This window comes from Podarcis bocagei (genome assembly GCF_964188305.1).
Source record: "Podarcis bocagei genome assembly, chromosome: 15".
Lineage (NCBI taxonomy): Eukaryota > Metazoa > Chordata > Lepidosauria > Squamata > Lacertidae > Podarcis > Podarcis bocagei.
Window position 1 is genome coordinate 46,968,812 of NC_138141.1, and position 19,622 is coordinate 46,988,433.

The 19,622-nt window shown below is 53.9% G+C and overlaps 2 long non-coding RNA genes across 3 annotated transcripts in view; one reads left to right on the forward strand and one right to left on the reverse strand.

Moving 5' to 3' along the window:
• Window positions 1–19,622, forward strand: part of LOC308574463 — a 336,158-nt gene that overhangs the window by 14,285 nt on the left and 302,251 nt on the right. Inside the window, exons 3-4 of one of the 2 annotated variants that reach the window (XR_014002506.1) lie at window positions 6,107–6,379; window positions 7,781–8,123. This is a non-coding gene — a long non-coding RNA (uncharacterized lncRNA). Of the gene's footprint in view, window positions 1–6,106; window positions 6,380–7,780; window positions 8,124–19,622 lie in introns of those variants that run through there. The other variant, XR_014002507.1, reaches the window with a different exon arrangement.
• LOC308574014 lies at window positions 9,217–9,710 on the reverse strand. The gene is made up of 3 exons (XR_014002302.1): window positions 9,592–9,710; window positions 9,380–9,496; window positions 9,217–9,281 (listed from the first exon to the last, which is right to left on the reverse strand). It is a non-coding gene; the product is annotated as an uncharacterized lncRNA (long non-coding RNA).

Here is a 19,622-nt window from a genome sequence, read left to right on the forward strand (position 1 = left end):
AAAAATATTTCTGGCCCCTTTTTGAATGTTAATTTAATGTTAATTTAAATAATTCTTAAATTTCTTCATATATATTATTCCAAAAAAACATAAATATCTGTACCTTTCCACCACATATGCAAATAAGACCCAATTTCTTTATTACACCTCCAACATAAAGGTGATCTGTTCTTATACATTTTAGCAAGTTTTTCTGGAGTTTGATGCCATCTATACCTCATCTTAATTTTGTTTTTCATGAGACTGTAGCAGGCCATGAATTTTATGTCTTCCCACCGTAATTTTTCCCATTGTTCCATAAATATTATAACCCAACTCTTGTGTCCATCTCACCATTTTGGCTTTCACTTGTTCTTCCTTTACCTCCCATTCCAATAGGAGGTCGTATACCCGTGAGATATATTTTCCTTTACTTTGTATCAATTCTTTTTCAAATTCTGATGTTTCTTTTGCAAGCCCTACTTTTTTATCAATGGTTAATCTTTGATGTATTTGAAAATATTGCAGCCAGTTTGTCAAATGCCCTTTAATTTCTTCATATTTTTTCAGTATAGGTCCATCCTGTTGTCCTTCTAATAATAATCGGTATGTGGCCCATTCCCCTTCCATATTCTTTTTCTTAACTGCCTGTGCTTCTGTAGGTGAGGTCCACAGGGGGTTCTTGGGTTCTAGTATTCCTTTATATTTTGACCAGATCTTATATAATTATTTCCTTATTAAATGATTCAGGAAGCCCCTGTGGACCTTTACCTTCTCATATAATAAATAGGCATGCCACCCATACCGATTATCATATCCCTCCAAATCTAATACATCAAAATCCCTTAATGTTATCCAGTCTTTCATCCACAGTAGTGCTGCAGCTGCATGACTTAACTCTAGATCAGGGAGTGTGAAGCCTCCTCTCTTTTTTATCACTTGGTAGCGCTCTTTAACCAACTCCAGGAGACTAGTGTTGCCGGCGTAGTAGTGGACTTTCTGAGCATGAGCCCTCTGCAGGTCCACCTGTTCGTCCACAGGTATGTCTGGGCCTAATATCCCCAGGAGGAAAGCCTCCATTTTTTAAAATGAAGAATGCCATCATAATTCTTTTGAGCTCATTATAAATTACATTGCAAAATTCCTTTATTTTCTTACAGGTCCACCACATATGTAACATTGAGCCTTCCGCTTCCCCACATCTCCAGCATTTACTTGAAATGTTCTTATACATTTTGAATAATTTTAGGGGTGTTACGTACCAGCAGAATTGCATCTACATAAAATTTTCTTTCAAGGTGTAGCATGCGGTGAACTTCATAGATTTTCCCAGGCATTCATTGGGATACTATAGCCAAAATCTTGAGCCCACTTGACCATTACAGATTTTAGAGGATTACAGATTGGAGAGGATTTTCACTTTAGAGTTGATCAGTTCTTTTTCCAATGTAGAGGGTTCCATCGCAAAACCATTTCTCTAGTTTAAATACCTCGTAAAGTTGGTGATATTGTAACCAACCTGACAGATGTTCTCTCATTTCTTCAGAGCCTTTTCATTCCTCTTCCTTCCATATTTTTTCTTCTTCACTGCTAGTGCTTCAAGGGGAGATATCCACCACAGAGTTTTAGGTTCAAGCAAATCTTTGTATTTTCCCAAACCATATAGAAAGGTTTCCTTATAATATGATTATTAATTTTTTGTGGATCTTAACTTTATCATAACCTTAAGCAGGCATGCCAGCCATAACGGTTGTAATGTCCTTCCAGGTCTAGAAGGTCTGTGTTTTGTAGTGTACACCATTCCTTGATCCAGGAGAGACAGGCCGCTGTATGAGACCTGTAGCAGACTTGGAGAACGTGGTTCAGAGTTTCGGGCATCTGGCACCCGCCGCGATCTAGCCGGTCAGCTCTCTGTCCCCTGGCCAAGCGGGACCTGGTCGGAAGCACATTGATGTGCATCTGAATGGAATTACGATAGTCCTTGCCCGACAGGAACTTAGTGCACCCAGTTGTGCTGGCTACGGGTTTTCCCAGACTCCTTCAATGCACAACCACCCACTGATTGGTAGAGGAGACTGGCCCATCGGCGTTTTTGTGCCTGAGCTGTAAACAGGCAATTTCCCTTCTCTAGTAGCCGCCCCTCTAACAGAGAGCTCCCACCTCAGAAAGGTCCCAGATGTAGACTGCTCCATCCTTACCAGTGGCAGTCATAGGAGCTGATCCCTACGAAGTCGTGGCATCATCCAGTGCATCGCCGGAATTCCTAGGCCTCCGTCACTGACCTTAGTGTGGAAGTACACAACAGGCGTACTATCCGGGAGACCTAGCCACTTTCTCACTGCCGTCCTCACACAGCGGTCCACTCTGTTGAGCAGTCCCACTGTGGTTGAGCCCATAGAGAGCTGATGGTATAGCGATGGCACGAAAGCCAAACATCCATTGCTGAGGCTTCAAGGGAGCTTTGCCAATGGTGTCCAGAAGCTCCTTTAGATGGTCCAGAGGCTGAATTGCCATGCGTCCTTCTGGCTTGAAGGGCACGCCCACGTAGTGCCAGTGGTCCGACCGCTTGAGAGCTTGCAACGGTTTGCTGTTACAGGTGACTACCTGCCGCAGGTTCACCACCGTTTTCTTCTCCTTGGGGACGACTTCCAATGATACTGTCAAGCTCTTCCCAGAGTTTACAGTGAGGCCACATAGTGCTAGATGTCTACCCACTATGTCGATGGTAGTTTGTAGCCCTACTGGTGTAGACGCCACAAACACCAGGTCGTCTGCAAAGGCTACGCTGTTCACTGTCACGCCTTCTCCCAGGTCGGCCCCTACCTCCTTCGGTATCTTCCGAAGGAGACGGTCCATGATCATATTAAATATGCAGGGTGACATGGGGCCACCCTGCTTCACCCCACACCTGGGGTGAAATTCCTGGGAGGTCGCACCACCGCACGAAGGTACGGTGGTACTCCGGTCATAGACATCACTTATATAGTGTGTCTTTGGGTTGGGGATCCCCATCATCTGAAGGGTTTCCTTGATGGTATTATGGGCCACAGAGTTGAACGCTTTCGCCAGGGATGTCAAGTACAACGGTTTCGACCGCTGCTTGTGGTTCCGGAGTACCATATCCAGGAGGAAGATGTTTTAGGAACACCCATCGAACTGCTGGAAGGCCCGTTGTCTTGGGTCTAGGTCGACTTCCCGAGTCAACCACGCAGCCAGGACCTTATGGAAGACTCTGGTCAATACTGGGGACACAGTTATAGGGCGGAAGTCCCCCGGATCTTGGGCATGATCTTTTTTGGGAATCAGTGTTGTTCGAGCCCCCAGCAACGACTGGGGGCATTTCCCACATACCATTATTAGGTTGAAGAGCCGCTCCAGCGCACCTAGAGGCAGCTTCTTCACCTGTTCCACAGTCATTCCGTCAGGTCCTGGTGCCGTTGAGACGGATGATATGGCTCTCTTAATCTCAGCAGCCTTCATGGGTTCCCATAAGGATGTTATAACATCTCTCCTGGGGCCAGGGCCAGGTGAGCAGTCCGGAGCCCTGGTCATTAGCTTTTCCCCATACGGAAAGAGGCTCGCGTCATTTTCTATTGGCATGTCCCTGTTCTTATCAAGAGCCCACTTAATACATTTAGTGGGACTCTTATGCCATAGATGTTGGAATTTGGCATATTGCTCTCGCCTCTTCCGCCTATTGGACGTCTGTTGTTCTTGGCTACTTCGTTCCCCTCTCTGCGCCCTCCAGGGTTGCATACCCTGCGTGCCCCACACAACCAGGGACAGCTCTTCATACACGTCGGTGAGCATCCTCGACCCGATGGTGGGACTCAGCCTTTCCAATCGCACGAGGTGTTCCGTGGTGGTTGGCATTCTGGGGAGCTGCTGCAGGTGTTGTATCAGCCTGTCACGCCACTGGGTATTCGAAGCTTCCACCACAGGTTGAGGGGCTGGTCCGTCTACCACCTCTAGCTGTTCCTGGATATACGTTGCAACCAATTCCTGGTAGGCCTGCTGGCGCCTATGGGCTTTTATTGCCTCAGCTGTTCTCTCTGGAAATTTCTCCATCAGGCCTAGGTTCATATGGCGTGTCCCCAAGGTTAGGAGTCGCGCCTCCTCTTTAGCCAGCAGTGCGGTTTCCTCGGGGGTCCATCTCCTTTTCACCTGATGCGTGTTTTGTTGTGCATCATACCAGTCTGGGTGGGCTCGTCGGTGATGGACACCACGTCCACTCTTGGTGTTAAAGGCTCTCTCGCAATCTGAGTGTTCACATACGAAAACTGGTTGTTCCATCGCAGGAACTACACCAGGCCAAGCAGCACGGGAGCTGCTCCTCACCCGGGTGGTACGGTCCGATGACCCGCCACCTCTCTTTGCATTGCAATGATTCATATCCTCTAGGGATCTGGGTGAGGGTAAACTGACCCTCTCTGGCACGGACCCAGAGGTTCAGATAAGCCTTCCCTGTTAGCCGCCTAAAGACGTTGCCTGACTCTCACCACGAGGAGGTAGGGATAGGCACGTGGAAAAGACCACCAAAGATCGATCAGTAGAACATCACAGATCAGCAGCTGCCATTTTTAAATTTTTTTTTAATTTTTTTAAATCATCATCTGGGCTCCACGCCCCTCAGACATTGCTTCTGTTTAACTGCAGAAGTACGGATTTTCTTTTCTAGCAGACCCGTGCCGGCCTGGGCAATTTCCTGGGTGCTCACAAACCAGTACCGAGGGTAGCCGTAGTCCTGTTAAAGACCGTGTGCGCATACAGGCCACCAATCAACACCCGAGACGAGAGGACCCTAAGATCTTGTTTCCGGACAATACCAAGGGCTAGCAGGTCCTCTGCCGAGCGGTCACTCCACACACCCCTGCAGGAGAGCGTTGCAGATGTGGTGCTCAGGTCTTCCACTTGGTAGCGCTCTTTTACCAACTCCAGGAGACTGGTGTTCCCCGCGTAATACTGGACTTTTTGGGCATGGGCCCTCCGCAGGTCCGCCTGCTCGCCCAACACCTGGGCATCGACTATCAATGCGGTTCGTCCAATACTCGCTACTATGTCGGGTTTCCTCAAACCTTCTGATGTTCAAAAGTGAGGCTCTAAATCCACGTGATACCCCTGCCTCCGAAGTCCTTTAGCGATATATTTCACTACAGCATCATGCCGGTGGACCCTAGCCGCATGAGACCTGTAGCAGACCTGGAGGACGTGGTTCAGAGTTTCGGGTGCCTGGCACCCGCCACGACATAGCCGGTCAGCTCTCCATCCCCTAGCCAAGCGGGACCTGGTCGGAAGCGCATTAATGCGCATCAGTATGGAGTTGCGATTGTCCCTGCCCGACAGGAACTTTGTGCAGCCGTAGACCCAGTCATGCTGGGTCAAGAGAGTCATAGTTACTCCCGCCGTTTACCCGCGCTTCATTGAATTTTTTCACTTTGACATTCAGAGCACTGGGCAGAAATCAGATCCCATCAACACCCGCCACTGGCCTTCGCGATGCTTTGTTTTAATTAAACAGTCAGATTCCTATGGTCTGCACCAGTTCTAAGTCAACTGCTAGGTGCCGGCTGAGGCAGGACAAGGCATTAGGCTATTTATTTATTTTTGGGGGGAAAATTGTTTGGGGGGGGTGACTCGTTTATTTTGTATTATGGTGTGTTTTGTAGCACTAGTTTTTAATCCTGCTCTCTTCTATCTGACAATGCTGTAAGCATACAGCATACAGCCCTCCGATCACAACCCATGGTGATGGAGCCTGGAGATATTTCTTTCCTATTATTCCTAAAGGCAACAGTTCTTTTATGCTCACTCCATGGCACTCTTACTGAAGTTACATGTAACTTGCAGTTTCTGTTGCACAGTGTGTGTAGACTACTGTAACACACTTGTATTGCTTCAGGGTCTCAGATATATGGCATCCACCTCTGCAGAGTCTGTCAAGTCTTCTGCCTCTGGCTAGACGTTTTCATATTGGGAGCACAATTATCCAGAGTTTTATGGAATTAAAGTAATCCCTTCCTGACAGAAAACACCTGCAACCATGCCTCTTGGTTTGGTGTTTTTGATTCTTCTTCTAACCCCCACCATCAATGTGCTCCCCTGCTTCATCAATCCATCTTTCACTCAGGGCCCCTGTTGTATGCAGGAAGCTGCCTCTGTTTCTGAAGTGATGTTCCATTACCTTCAGTTCCTTTGCCAGGAAGTTCCCAGCTAAGGACTGCTTGCCGACCTGCTTAAAGGCAATTTATGAAGGTGTTCTCTATGCAGGCTCTGTATGCTCCATCTCAGCCATTGCAAACAGGGACCTCCATCATTTACCTTGTTGTGAAACTACGCCACAAGTCTGGATACTGGGAGACCAAGCCAGGTTCTACTTGCCCTTGAGCAGTGGTCCATGCAGGTAAGCATTTGCACCCCTCCAACTCTAACGACAGCTGGTTGTAAAAGTAGGGTAGGACCACAGTCTGTAGTCTGAACACCCTGTGTTGGGGTTTCAGGGAACCCTTCCTCAAGATTTCCCTTGCAGCCTCTCAAGGGGTTGGATTGCCATTCTTCTCTCAGTGGTGAATGGGATCCTAAGCTATTTCCATTTGCCTGACCTCTTTAGTGCCATTTTAGCATTGACCACCACTTTCTTTTGGGGACGTTCTCCTGGGAGACCATTAGGAACTTCTGGTATTGATGGTAAGCCCACATAGTGCCAGATGGTCCACCACTACGTGAGGGCTGTGAGGTTGGATACTCAGCTCTTCAAAGGAGCTGCTGTTTTTCCTAGCAGCGGGTATCATGCATTGGAACCACAAAATGCATGAATGGATTATAGAATAGTAGAGTTGTAAGAGACCAGGAATCATCTAGTCAAAGCTCCTGAAATTCAGGATTACTGGAACAGCAAATCCAAATTCTGCCTGGGTCATCCAAAACCCTGAAGGGGTGGGCTCCCATTCTGGAAGATGCATTACAGCTGTCTAACAACTGGAAGACTGGAAAGGGATCCCCTGTGGAAAAGCTAAGGGGGTGATGGGTGCTCCTCCAGTTCTTTGAGTGTGGAAAGTGTAGCCTGCTGCACAGTTGTCTACATGAGCCTCAGAAGGTTCTGTGTCTTGAGAGAAGGATTGATAGGTACAGCTCCTGCTGTGGTCCCCACTGAATTGGGGCTTTGGATGCCTATTGGCACTTATGGTACAATAACCCCAAGATCTGGGTGAGCCCTGGCATGAGTGCAAGTACTTGGGGGTGTGTGTGTGAAATGAGAAGTAAATCTGATCCTCCATGCTCTGCAATAATTTTCCTGGCAGAAGCTCACCTGCACACCACTGAAGTTCTGAGCCCAGCTTGGACAAGGCGATGATGTGCCCAGAGTAATAATACCTTTATTGTCATTATATAACCTGTGTACAATGAAATTAAACAAGCCTCCTCCCCCAAACAATCTTGCTGCACTCTGTGTGCTTATCGAACAACACACCACCTCGCAAGTCAATTTTGCTATGTTATTTTCCATTCAACAGCCTAACAGCCCACAGATAGAAGCTATTTTTTAGCCTGTTGGTATGACTGATTATACTTCTATATCTCCTGCCCGAGGGTAGAAGATTTTCCAAGTGAGGTCCTCACTAAGGTAAACTCCCAGGAATTTAAAGCAGGGGACTCTCTCCACACAGCACCCCCCCTAGATATACATTGGGGCTGGTTCCCCTCTCTTCCTCCGGAAGTCCAACAGCATCTCCTTTGTCTTACTAATATTTAGGTGCAAGTTATTCTCTGAGCACCTAACCAATATTTGTTTGTTCATTAATAGGCTGCCACTGGAGTGGATATTGGGATTGGTCCTACGTTTCCTCTGCTGGCTGTATCCATACCTGTGCCAGAATGTTCCTGTACTTCACGTGGATCTGGAGCTTGGCGGTCATGAATTCTCACTGGGGCAGCAGAAGTTTCTGCCATGACTGGACTTATTGTTTGGCAGCAACCGGTGACTCATATAATGTTGGATCTACATGCAAATGACCAGAACACGGACATGGAGGCTTTTTGTGATATTTCAAGCTGTTAAATAAAAATGATTTGTGTATTAGAACATATATTTCAGATAAGTCTAGCTAAATAAGATGGTGCATGCTTTATATCAAGATTGTGCCAAGGTAGCCTGACTGGAACATGAATCGTGGAGGACCATGGTCCAGGGGTGCTTCCAAGGACTTGCAGGGGGTGGCACCACTTACTGGTGTTTTTTGTTACAATTATAACTATGAGATTGCTTCATTGCATATTTTTGCATTGCTGTTGTGGGTTTTTCTTGCAAGCCGAGTAACAGATTCACCGCATAACTCCACTCCTTCTAGACCCCGAGGAACTTGCGGAAGATTGGGCGTGTAGATTGTTAGGGTTATCTGGAAGAGGTGGGTTGTGTTGAACCAAAGGTGAACTGTTCTGGAAGCTCTGCAAACACCATTTTGGTAGTCAAGATAACCCCACAATTAATAGGTAGTTGTTGTAGTGATGAGCTCGTATAAGCTAATTGGCTTGTTTTGATGCTATCCTTAACTGGGGGCTTCGGGTGCATGGAGTCCAGAAAGAGGAGCTAGCTATAAGACTTTGGTATTTGCCACCTATGCCCTCATCTGGTCAAGTGGAGTGATGGGAAGTCCTGGCCGAAGTGAAGAATGCTGCTTTGTGTATACAGATGTATGAAAGTTTGCTTGGGTGCGGACAAGCCAACTCCTTGCTGAGGTGTCTGTCCTGCAACTCTAAAGGGTGGGAGGCCTGGCAGACTGATTTGCTGTAATAAAGCTTTTAATAAAGTACTAGAACTGATCACTTTGGAGTTTGACTTCCATCTGTGGTACGCCTGCACCCAACCACTCCCACAAGACCTCCTTTGGATTTGCAGTTCAGAACATCATACCAGGCAGCCTTTGGCTCTGGGTAGACTGGGTTGTTGATCCCCTTCAGGTAGATCACAAAGCTCTTCAGTCTACCCAGTGGAGAACTGAAGGCTGTCAGCTGTCATGTCTACCAACTGGAGAGAGAAAGCACCCAGTGCCGAACTCTGCACATGCCCCAAATTGGTAAGACTTGATTCAAATAGTTTCTTTACGGAAAGGTTCAGCCTTGCTGACATCCTCTACATATTAACAACCAGCACCCACCTTCCGGTGTGTTGGTGGTCTGGTCGCGGGTGGGGCGGGCTGGGGACGGTGGCGCCTGGGAGCTGCAGTTTCTCGCCCAGGAAAGGTTCTGGTTGGCATCCGCCGCCCAACTGCACCAGCCCTCCTCAAAGAAGCATGAGAGGAAGGTCTCTGGGGGAGAAAGGCAGGTGGGTGGGTCCCAGGCGTGCCTTTTCTGCCCTCCCCCCTTCCAGTGGTGCCCACACCCCCCCCTGGCCTCGAATGCTCACTGCAACCCTGTTTGTCGCCGCCATCGCCACAGTCCTTGGTGCCATCACAATGGCGGGCAGGGGTGACGCAGCTGCTTGGTAGGCATGGGCGCTCGTCTGGGGCGCAGCTCCGGGGACCTGGAAATGTTGGGACGGTGAAAGGGGAACCTCCAAGCCCAGAGGCAGTCTATCTGGTTGGCTGGGTTTGGGGGAGGCGGAAAAGAAAGCCTTACTTTGGGGGCCACAGTTCCTGAACTGCACATCGTCCAGCGCCACGCTCACCACCGAGGAAAAGGTCACCTGTAGAGGGGGAGACAGCGCTCTTGACATGCTCCGGCGAAGGAGCCGGCCGGCGAGAGCGAGGAGCTCCAGACCCACCTGGAAAGCGCACGGGACTCTTCTGGTGGAGGCCAGCAGGGGCGCCAGGCGCCAGAGGACGAGGCGGAGCTTCGCCATGGCTCAGCTCCAATGTGAAGCTCCCGTTGAGTCCTGCAGGGGAAGGGTGAGGGTCTGGGGGGGTCATCTAGTCTGACTCTGCGTGGATTGCGGATTGCCATCTGGTCTCAGTCGCTCTCGTTTTTATCAGTACCCAAAAGGGGATGGGAAGCAGGGCACCAGTAAATGTCATGATAAGAATGATCAGGATGGTATTTCTTCACGCCAACCCCAGCAGGCGGGTCGGTAGTCTAGAAATCAATCTATAGAAATTATATGATACGATACGTACTGCAGTTTAGAAACGTATTAAGTGATATTGATACGGAACTATGAGAACCGGGCCAGGGGGCATTTCCTCCACCACACCGGGGAAAAGGCCAAGTAGGGGGCTCTGGGCCTGTTGGATTTCTGAACTCCATTGCCCCAAGCTTACCTGTCTCGGCCATGCTGTACCCAGGCGCGGAGCTCACAACCTGAGGCCACGGCACTCGGGGTCGGGGAGTGGAGTCGGGCAGGGACGGCAGGCGGCTTGGCTCGCTGCTCCAAGGAGCTCATGTACCAGCCTGAGGGGAGGTTGGGGGGGGGCCAGGTCCAAGGGGTGCTCTAACTGCTAAGCAATGCTTCCCCTCCCTTCAAATGAAGTATATTTCCCCGGGTCGGTGCCCAGCTGCGCGCCCAGCCTCCACCATGCCCTGGGCGCCACCGATACCCGGAGTGCCTGCCTGTCTTCCCTTCCCCCATGCAGACCGGGCAGGAGCCTGTCCCTTGGTTTAGGAGTGCCAAGCGGCAGGCAGGCAGGCAGGCAGGATGGTTGTCCCCTGCCTGCCTGCCTGCCTGCCTTCCCCCAGGTATACCAGGCAGGAGCCTGTCCCTTGGTTTAGGAGTCCCACTGAACTCCTAATGGTTACATCTATTTTGACTCAGCCAGCATGATGTTGGATGCTCCCATTTTCTTCTAGAAGCAGCCTGCTCTTTATCAGCGATCTAGTGTCTAGGGGTCCATTCTTTTCCTCCAGCAGCATGGTCCTCCTCTCACGTGGGGCGGCGCTGGGGTGGCAGTAGACCGTTCCGGAGCCTGCCCTCTTGCTTCTGCGTGACTGATGGAAGCGAGGCAAGAGTGGCTGGCGGAGGATGCAAAGGCCGGCAAAGGGCAAGCTTTGTCCTGTGTGGGTCTAGCCACTGGCTGGTGCAGGGGCGAGGTTGCTGGTGTCCCCGGTCTACCGGCCGGCAAGCGGGGGTGGGTTGGCCGGCCTTCACGGCAGAAGGAGCATAAGCACTGGCCGTTTTCCGGGGGGGTGGGGGTGGCGGCGGAGCTTAGGAGGCTGAGTGTAGCTCCCCTCCGGCGGCGCCGGCGGCGTGGTCCGTTCCTTCTGAGTCTGCTGGCGGCTCTCCTCTGGTGTACTACTGACCAGGCAAGCTGGGACGTGGCGGTCCCCTTCAGAGACGGAAGGCTTTCCCGGTCTATCCCTGGGAGGTCTGTCCGCTGCCTGGTCCCCCCAGCCGGTCAGTCGGCCGGCGGGTGGAAGTTGGGCAGTCAAGCTGACGGCAGGGCTGCAAGCAGCGGCCGTTCTCCGCCTTGCCGAGGCGGCTGGGGCTTTCCGGTCCACTTGGGAAGACGGACGGATGGAAAGCTTCTCGGTCCCTCCGGCGTGGGTGGGTGGTCCTCTCCGGTCTACCCGCCGGAGGCCAGCGGACCACACGGTCTACTCGCGAGGGCCCCGGTCTTCCCAGCGGCGGAGCTGAGATCGCTGCCCCACGGTCTTCCGGCCGGGGAGGCTGGGGTTTTGCGGTTTCCCTCGGAGAACAGACGGTTTCCCGGTCGCTCCTCCTTGGGCCCGGGGGACGCCGGTCCAGCCCGCGGCGTGCCTGGAACTGCTGTCCCGTGGTCTACTCGCAGAGGCTGGGATTTGCCGGTCTACTTCCGAGACCGGGGGGGCTTCCCGGTCTACCGGCCCGCGCCTCCGGGGGCGCCTCCAGCTATACGTAGTCGTTGGACCTCGACGACATCGCCAAGGGTAGGCTTCGTGGCGACAGCTGCCGTAGAACTCGGTGACTTTGTAGACCGCCGCTTGGCGGCAGTGCAGCAGGTAGGCGATGGAGGGGACGGGTGAGGGCGTGCGTGCGTGCGTGCGTGCGTTCGTCCTTGCAGGGACGGCAAGTCTCGGCGTGCGTGCGTTCCTTTGCGGGAGGGGGAGCATGCAGAGACACAGGGATACAGAAAGACAAGCACAAAAGCGCTCGTGCGCTCTCTCACACACACTTGATTGCGGGGGGGGATGGAGGGAGGGAGGGAGAGAGAGGCAGAGGCAGACAGGCAGAAACAAAATCTCTCTCTCTCTCTCTCTCTCTCTCTCTCTCTCACACACACACACACACACACACAAAGACACAAACAGTCATTTGCGGGAGAGGGAGACAGAAGGGCCCAGAAGGGCCCTCTCACACTAAGCATACACTCAAACACAGCATGTGCTTGTGTGGGAGGAGACAGACAGAGACATAGGAGCCAAATACACCGCACACACACTTGTGTGCAGGGGAGACAGACAGGGACAGAGAGATGGACACAAAACATCACTCCAACGCGCACACGCACACCCCAAAAAACACTCCCACCCGCCCTTCCGTGTGCTTGCGTGCAGGGGAGAGAGACAGACCAAAAATAGATCACGGAGAGAGAGAGAGAGAGAGAGAGAGAGAGAGGCAGGCAGGCAGGCAGGCAGGCACACACGCACGCATCCCCCATTTCGACCGCACGCACTCACTCACGCAAGATCATGACAACAAAAGGGATACGAAGAAGGGGAAGAGAACGGCTGCCCTGCCCTTACGATGCTGGCCACACGGGGGCGCTCCTAAAGCAATGAACCGGCGCCTACTCGGTCTACCTGGGAGAAGGCAGGCAAGGAACGGTCGCCCTGCCATGCGCCGGCCACACGGGGGCGCTCCTAAAGAGAGGGAGGGGTGCCTACCCGGTCTACATGGGGGGCGGGGAGGCAGGCAGGCAGGTAGGTAGGCAGGCAGGCAGGGCACGGCCACCCTGCCTCACTAGCACTCCTAAACCAAGGGAGGGGTGCCTGCCTGGTCTGCCTGGTGGAAGGCAGGCAGGAAGGCAGGAAGGCACGGGGGTGCTGCTAAAGCAAGGAACTGCTGGAACTCAAGCTGCCTTTGAACCAGCACAGACGTGACTCCTCGCATGCTCAGAGACTATTCCTTTTTTGTTACCGGAAACTCAAGTTGTAAAGAGTGGAATGGACACCAGGCTGACCCCTCTTGCCCCCCGATGCATGAGTATCACTTTCGGCCGCCCCGGCTTATCAATGCCTTCATGTGAGAAGCGGCACCGGGCTGCTGGAAGCAGTTCTGCAGACCCTTGCGCTCGAGGCCAGGGGGTGTCAGGAAGGAAACTGTGGAGACTCAGGGACAAAAAACTTTCACTTCTTGCTGTTAGAAATAGTGGTCTCTCCTCGCCTCCCACTATTTGAATAGAAGCCCGGTACTTTCCTGCTATTATCTGAACCGAGTCCCTGGCGGAGATAGAGTAGGCTATGGAGGAAAATAGATGGCTAAGCGGAAGAGGCAACGGAGCCTGCTGGCTACTGCAGACCACGGGTGCCAACTTGAATAAATATGGAGGGGGGAGGCACGGGCGTGGATTTGTGTTGGCGGGGGGGACGGGACAGAATAATCTGCAACGCAGTTGGTCAGTTAGTTCAGCATTTTTTCTTTTCTTGATTCCTTGGCTACTCATGGGGACAGGTAAGTCCCACCCTGCCTAATAGAGCACAAGACATGGCGCGCTCGCACCATTTGAACAGCAATGAATGACCCTCAACTTTTTTGGGCGGGCGGCCCCCTCAAATATTTTCCTGGGGGGCGAAGGAACCTCTGCCCCAGGAATTGGCTCCTACTCTGCAGACCGCCCCTCCCACCACCTTGATGAAAGTGTCCCTGAGCACGTGCAGAGTAAATTTCCATTCCACAAATAAAAGGAGACGCCACTCTGTGGAGATTTGTTAATTTTATTTATTCAATTACTGTACGTGTATACCCCGCTTGATTGTAGAAAACCTCAAAGCAGTTTGTAAAAAGATAAAGCCGTAAGATTATTAGTAAAAAACATTTTTTAAAAACTAAAAGCCAGCGACGAACAAAAAACACCCCAGTAATCTGAATAGCAGCAGGGGCCGAAAGGAGCGCAGTGAAAGCGCCTGCTGAAAACATTTTGTTTAGACGAGCCTGTCCAGATATTCAGCTTGCTGGTATGTTTTTTGTTCGCCGCTGGTTTTTAGAGTGCTTGGAGGGAGTTCCAGCGAGTATTGCAGGCACCTGTAACAGCGCCGTTCCGCATGAAGGGAAGGACGGGACTTCCAGATCGGAGGGTTGCATTTTGCTTCCCATACTCACTGGAGCCCCAGAACCGTCTTCTAGAGTGGCTGGGGAGGGGAGAGAGGGCAAGCAGATTAAACCTCGGGTTAATGCCCCCCCACGTCCTTCTTCATCTCATTCCTGACTTCAGCTCAGCTTCCTGCCCACCTGCCCGCTCGCCTCCCCCCTTGTCGGGATTTGCCAAGACACAGCAAAGCGGGGAGACCTCGAAGGGCTGCTGAGAACATTACGGGGTTCAGGGAGCCCTCGGCTTCTAGTAAGGAAGGTCTTTATTTCTGATGGCTCCTCTGAAAGTGGGAACAGAGGGGATTCTGGAATGGGGGGGATACATGCGCCCACCACCAACTCCTGGGAATAAAGGGGCGCATTAGACCGGCAGCATCCCTTCGAGCAGGACTTCAAAACGCTTGCAAGTTCATTGCTTCACACTGGGGGCGAAGCAGGCTCAGACAGAGGGAGGGGCATATGGGCCACTTGGCCGGGGCCTCCGATTCCAAAGGGGGCCTCGGTCAGCATATTGATCTATATTTTCCATTTTGTCTTTATATGCAGATATGGTTCAAGCCTTGAAATAAAATTATTTGTCAGCATACCTGGCCCGGGCCTCTGCCTGGCTCTGCAGGGCCCTGGGGCGAAGACTCGCATTTGAACCACCACCAGCAGGAATTATGATATGAAATCCCTCCACAGAAGACAGGGAGGGAGGGAGGGATATAAGGTGGTTCAGTAGGTGTGTGCCCAGTTTTAACCTTTTCCTTCCAGCCTTAACATCACCATCAGCCTTCGAGGTTAGAGCATCAGGATCGTACCAGTCAGTCGGATCACTGGGGCCGTTGCGCGTTGCTCGCCACCGACTGCAACGAGGCCTATTCAGTAGAGTCTGATAACATTCTCATAGCCTTCCCCACATACCACTCCGTACATAGCAACAGGCACATTAGCTGGGGGTGGAGAGAAGATTGGGGAACTGCCTTTCCCCAGCAGCAACAGAGACCTCTGCTTGAACGCTGAGAAACAACAAATGCAGCATGAAACTAAAGCAATTCTTCGAGTCTCTGGATCGTGCGGGAAACACTTATTGCATGAATGAAAAACGTGTTTGGGCTCCTTTAATATCTTTGGAAAGCTGAATTTTTGTGCCCCCCCCCCAATATCTTAATTTCGACGCATTCTGATCTCAGAAAGTCCCTTATTGGGGGTGAGCTTTGAAGCCTTCTTGAACTGGCCAGCAGAGGGCGATATGGAATTTCGTTGCCATAGACTGGGGTGGGGGCGGAGGGGTGGGGAGGGAAGAGTGAAAGGATCACAGGGAATTATTCCGGCTTGCTACTTTGCAGCAGATGGCTCTGAAAGCACTTTGCAGCAAGCACTTCACCTTCATTAAAACAAAAGGGGGCAAATTAAAAACGAATCCGCAGAAGTGCATTTGGAGCCCCCGGGAAAACAGTTCCACGTGCCATCGTCTTTGTTGTCCTCAGTTGAGAGAAACCTCTCTTACTCTGGAGGAAGAGGAAGCAAACGCGCATTTGGTGTAAAAGGCGACAAAACGTATGAGGAAAGCCTCAGCCTCCATCAAAGTCCATTTTTGCAACATCAGGAACTTGTAGCCAGCAGTGGCGTAGTGTGGGGGGTGCCCGGGGGCCCGGCCGCACCAGGCGCAACATCTGGGGGTTAGGGTTAGGGTGCGCAAATCCACGGGTTAGGGGGCGCAAATTACTTGCCTTGCCCCGGGTGCTGACAACCCACGCTATGCCACTGGTAGCCAGGCCTCACCTCTGAAGGTCCGCATCCAACATCTGTGACGAAACATGCCAGATGGGTTTCTCTTATGAAAAGGTGAATGCCAGTCCTGTGTCGCAGTGCCGGATTTACGTATAAGCTAAACAAGCTATAGCTTAGGGCCCTACTCTCTTGGGGACCCCCACAAAATTAAAAGGGGGGAAAACCCCCAGATTTACATTTCCAAAACATAAGATAAAAAAGAAACAAAATCAAACCTACCTACAGCAACAGTGTTTTGTGTTGTGTATGGACCTATTAAATTACCAGCGAGGGGTGAACGGCAGCAGCTGGGGTGGCGGTCGGTCAGAGTTCCGTGCCCGCGCGGCTGTCTGCGTCCCCTGCCTGCCTGCCTGCCCCCCTCCCCCCCGGTGGACCGGGTAGCCGCCCGTCCCTGGGTTTAGGAGCGCCGGGGAGCAGGGAGCAGGGAGGAAGTCAGGGTGGCCGTCCCATGCCAGGTAGACCGGGCAGGAGCCTGTCCCTTGGTTTAGGAGCGCCGGCCAGGCAGGCAGGCAGAGTGGCCGTCCCCTGCCTGCCTGCCTGCCTGCCTGCCTGCTCCCCCAATCCCCCAGTTGACCGGCTAGGCACCCCTCCCTCGCTTTAGGAGCGCCCCCGTGTGGCCGGCGAAAGGCAGGGCGGCCGTTCCTTGCCTGCCTTCTCCCAGGTAGACCGGGTAGGCGCCAGTTCCTTTATTTAGGAGCGCCCTCGTGTGGCCAGCATGGTAAGGGCAGGGCAGCCGTTCTCAATCCTCCTCCTCTTCCTTCTTCGTATCCCTATTGTTGTCATGATCGTACGTGCTTGCGTTCGTGCGTGCGGTCGAAATGGGCGATGCGTGTGTGTGTGTGCGGCTGCCTGCCTGCCCACCCGCCTCCCTCTCTCTCCGTGATCTATTTTGAGTCTGTCTCTCTCTCCCCCACCCGCAAGCACAATTGGGGGGGCGGGGGTGGATTCTTGGGTGTGCAGAAGAATAGGCACCTCGGCAGAGAGGGCAGCACCAGGCAGGCAGGCACACAATAGCCAGTGTGGTGTAGTGGTTACGAGTGGTAGACTCCTAATCTGGTGAACCGGCTTCGTGTCTGCAGTTGCTGGGTGACCTTGGGCTGGTTCACACTTCGCTGAAGTCTCTCGGCCCCACTCACCTCACAGAGTGTTTGTTGTGGGGGAGGAAGGGAAAGGAGAATGTTAGCTGCTTTGAGTTTCCTTCGGGTAGTGATAAAGCAGGATATCAAATCCATGTATACCGGGTAGGAACATAGCCCTTTGTTTAGGAGCACCAGGCGGGCGGCAGGTAGGCAGGCAGGCAGGCAGGCAGGGAGTGTGGCCGTACCCTGCCTGCCTTCCTCCAGGTAGACTGGGTAGAAATGCACACACGGACGATCATGACAATAGGGATACGACGACGACGACGACGACGACGAAGAAGAAGAAGAAGGGTTGCCCTGCTCTACCTGGGAGAAGGCATGCAAGGAACAGCCGCCCTGCCTTTTGCCAGCCACACGGGAGTGCTCCTAAAGCGAGGGAGGGGTGCCTAGCCGGTCAACCTGGAAGCAGGCAGGCAGGCAGGCAGGTTGCGGATGAACGCCCTGACTCCCTCCCTGCTCCCCGGCGCTCCTAAACCAAGGGAGGGGTGCCTATCTGGTCTACCTGGGGGGGAGGCAGGCAGGCAGGCAGGCAGGCAGGCAAGCAAGCAAGCAGGTCATAGCCCCCCTGCCTGCCTTCCTGCATACCTGCCTGCTACCTGTCTAATGCTCCTAAACAAAGGGCCAGGTTTCTGCCCGGTCTACTTGGAAGAAGGCAGGCATGGGATGGCCACGCTACCTGCCCGCCTGCTTGCCTGTCGTCTAGCATTCTTAAACAAAAGGGACAGGTTTCTACACGGTCTACCTGGAAGCAGGCAGGCAGGCAGCCCTGACTCCCTCCTTGCTCTACTGCAGTTTTATACAAAGGGCCAGGTTCCTACCCGGTCTACTTGCCAGAGGGCAGGCATGGTTGTGCTGCTAAAACAAGGAAGCGGCGCCTGCCGACCCACCGCCGGTCTACTCCCACCCAGCCCCACCAGCGACGGACAGGGACACCCTCCGCGCGAGGGATGCCTCCGCCGGCCGCCTGGGGGCCTCACGCGCGGGACGGGAGGATGGAAGGACGGACGGAAGAACCCGAACCGGGTGGTTGGGTGGAGCGGCAGCTCGCCTGCCCGAGAGCTCGATCGCTCGATTCGACTGGTAGACCGGGTTTTCCGAGGCCCAGCACCCCCGGCCAACAGACTCCTCTGGCGAGGAGCTAGACCCGGCCGCCCCCCAGGAAAACGGCCAGCGCTTCCGCTCCTTCTACGGGGAAGACCGGCTGAGCCACCCCCGCTTGCCGGCAGGTAGACCGGGGCCACCAGCAACCTCGCCCCCTGGACCGGGCAGGGGCCGGACCCACACAGACGCCCGGAAGTCGTCCCTTCTCCGGCCTTCGCACCCTCTGCTCGTCGCCGAGAAGCAAGGCCGGACGCCGGGAACGGTCTACTGCCGCCCCGCCGCATGGGTAGACCGGCACGACCGGGGAGCCACGGAGCCTCTTGCCGGAGCGAGTCTGCCGCGTCTGGCCGCCAGGGGCTTCCGAGACGCCGGCCTGCGGCGGCGGCGGCGCCGGTGCCCCAGACGCCGTCCGCTCTCGTCGGGCAAGGACGGCATGCGCGCGGAGATTTCTGGCGACAGGGTTTTCAGGACCCTCTGGAGAACCGCAGACGACCCAACCGCGCTCCCCGGCCAGTGTGGACCCACGGCGGGGGCAGGCGCGGCGTCTGACGCGGTACTTCTGGTTGAACCGAAGATGACCCAACCGCGCTCCCCGGCCAGTGTAGACCCACGGCGGGGGTAGGCGTGGCGTCCGACGCGGTTCTTCTGGGGGGAACCGAAGACGACCCAACCGCGCTCCCCGGTCAGTGTAGACCCACGGCGCGGGGCAGGCGCGGCGTCCGACCCGGTTCCCTCAGAGCAGCGGCGAGCAGCCTCCTTCTCCGATCCCGCGCCACTGGCCTTCGGGTCTCTGTCGGGAGAGGGGCGGTGAGGTGGGAGAGTGGCTGGCGGCGGGCTGCGATCCCGGCTCTAGGACCTGCGACCCTCGAGCGGCCCCTGTGCTCCCGTGGCCGCGGCAGCGTTTCCCAGCTTCTCGCGGGAGTGAGGGTGGGGACTGCCCCGCGGTGGGGCGGACCCCGCGCTTGGTTAGTGGGGACAGGGCCCACGTCGCTATCTGCGTCCGGGACAGGACACCGACGTTCGCGTCGGGGAGGGCCCTCCGCGGGCCGGCTTGCGGCCGGTGTTCAGGCGGAGCGGAAGCCTCCCCTTCCCCGCGTCCTTCCGGCAGGTAGACCGGGCTTACCGAGGTCCAAATTGCAAGTGGACCGGCCAGCGGTTCCATGTGGACCGGCGCCTCACGTGCCCAAGGAGGGTAGACCGGTAAACCGTTTCACCTCGGAGGTAGAGCTGGAAGCCCTAGGCCCTGCGACGAGCAGGCAGGCAGGCAGGCAGGCAGGCAGGCAAGCAGGCAGGCAGAGCCGCTCCTACAAGTCAGTAGACCGGGAAGCCTCCCGTTCTCTGAGGAAGACCAACAAGAGCTAGCCTCCCACCGTTCTCAGCGAGTAGAATCGTCGGACAGCAGTTCCAGTATCCCG